The sequence below is a fragment of the Coffea eugenioides genome, chromosome 7, assembly GCF_003713205.1.
Source record: "Coffea eugenioides isolate CCC68of chromosome 7, Ceug_1.0, whole genome shotgun sequence".
In the NCBI taxonomy this organism is placed as follows: Eukaryota; Viridiplantae; Streptophyta; class Magnoliopsida; order Gentianales; family Rubiaceae; genus Coffea; species Coffea eugenioides.
Window position 1 is genome coordinate 16,039,602 of NC_040041.1, and position 2,425 is coordinate 16,042,026.

A 2,425-nucleotide genomic window follows, 5' to 3' on the forward strand; every position below is an offset into this window, starting at 1 on the left:
GAAAATTTATCACGGTGATGTAATCGGTAACAAAATTTTGTGGTTAGGGGAAAAGTGAAATTATTGTTGGCTAAATTTGATTACAGAAATGTGGATAAAAAAGAGTGAAAAAGTCATAGATTACTTGATATAAACTTTCTCATCAAATGTTCAACAACACACTACTACGATCTCCTCCTAGACTTTTGGCTGCGGAGTATAAGCCATTTTGTAATGTGAAAGATTTACTGCACTCAAAACTCTATTATCATCCTTTCCTGTTGATGCGTGAAGAGTGTCAGGAAACTTTCATATGTGTTTGTCCAAGGATGAGAGATAGACTAAAACATTCAAAAATCAATATTGGACATTGAACACGTAGAATCCGACAAGCTAACCAATCTATTTGTATTATTGTGCTTAATTATCCTGCCATTGAGCGGCAAAGAAAAGTGACGAAACTACAAAACTAACTAAGTTTGGCAAGTCCACCACCAGTGATTGACGCACAGGACTACAACAATGACTTTTGTCCTATATAGATTTTTTAAAAAATTTTGGTGCTCATATTGAAAATCCTGACACACTCAATAATTATTGACAGCTAATAAGAAACTTTAATTCAAATTTATCATTTTGCCTGAAAGAGATATAGCTTTGGCAAGTAATTTAGAGGGTAATTATCTGATGAGAATTTACAACAATGCTATTTTTAAAGATTTAAAGTTTTGAACCTGACTTAAAAGTTATATTTTATGAATCCTACTCTTGCATTCTAGCAAGTTAAGCTCTTTCATGTCTTCTGCGAGACAAATAGATGGGTTAGCTAAGTTATGGACAAATTGGATTCAAATTTTATAATTTTTGAAAAATTGTCCTTGCTATATATTTTTGCACTAGATGAAGACTTGAGAGAAGGAATTTGTTTTCCTCATACTACCGAATGCTAAAGTAATCTAGAAATATCATTGATCTTCATTCCCTATTTGCTTGTTTTTAGTTAGTTTTTTGAGGATGTCATATCAGCAACTGCTAAATCGATTGATGTAATTGTGTCAATTGAGCTGTAAACATCTGAACTTGGCATAGGGTAAATGAATGTAATGTAATTGTCCTTTTTACTTTTTTTCAAAAAAAAATAATTTATTAGTCACTATGTATTGCACACTATATCAATTTAATTTTGAAAGATATTAGTGAAATGAGCGATGTAAAAGTTCTAGTGTCTTTTGCTTCAATAGTGAATTTTTTTTTTATCTATAATCGCTAGTTCATATTGAATTGATTAAGAAAGACTGTAAGGTGAGAAAAAATTATCCGTCCAGGTGAAACTCGATTTGCAACTACATTTATTGCATTGAAAAGTTTGCATGATCATAAGGATAGTTTCCAATCTTTGTCTACAAGTGGAACAAAAAATTTTTGAGAATTGAAAATGGGAAAGAGGTGAAGCAAATTATTTTGGATGAAAGATTTTGGAATAATTATTTGATTATGGTGTGAATAATTGGTCCACTTACTCATTTATTACTTATTTGTGGCGTTGATGAAAGGCTTTCATTAGGTCATGTTTATAAAAATATGTTTAGAGCAATAAATGACATCAAAAATCTGTTTAAAGATAAATATTTGTTATACAAGCCTTATATTAATATCATCAATGATAGATGGGATAGGGTGTTGAGCAAAAAAATTTACATGCTGCGATTTATTATTTGAATCCTACTTTTCAGTATGATAATACTACATTTTTCACACATCCAAAGATTATAAATGGGTTGTTAGATTATATTGAAACAAAAGTGAATTAGTATGATTTTGCAAAATTATCACAAGAGATTGGAATATATCGAAAACGGCAAGGAAGTTTTGGACGAAAACTTGCTATTTTTACTTGCAAGTCGGATTGTCCAGGTAATTTATATTTTTTCCAACATTTATAATTTATGAATTTATTCTTTATGTTATCTAATATTTTAATGTGATAATGATAGAGAATTGGTGGAAGTTAGACTATATGATTGTAATGCTCCAAATTTGCAAAAGTTTGCAATTAGAATTTTAAGTCAGACAGTTTCTTCTTCTAGATGTGAACACAATTGGAGTATTTTTGAGCTCATTCACATTGAAAAAGGAATAGATTGGAGCATCAAAGACTCAATGATCTTGTTTATGTGTACTAAAATTTGCGCTTGCAATATTAGTATAATTAGTTTCTCTTTGTATTTGATTTTTTTTAATGTACTATTAAATTTATAACAAGTGTATTATTTTATAGGAACGATCAACAAAAGAGATTTTATGATCCCATTAATTATGAATTTGTAGACAAAATGAAATTTTGGGTCGTAAGAGAAAAAAATGGTAATTTTGATTATGATGAATTAGAGAAAAAACTTGAAGAATTCCTAATGATGATTTCCAATCTCAAGGTTGGTTTGACAGG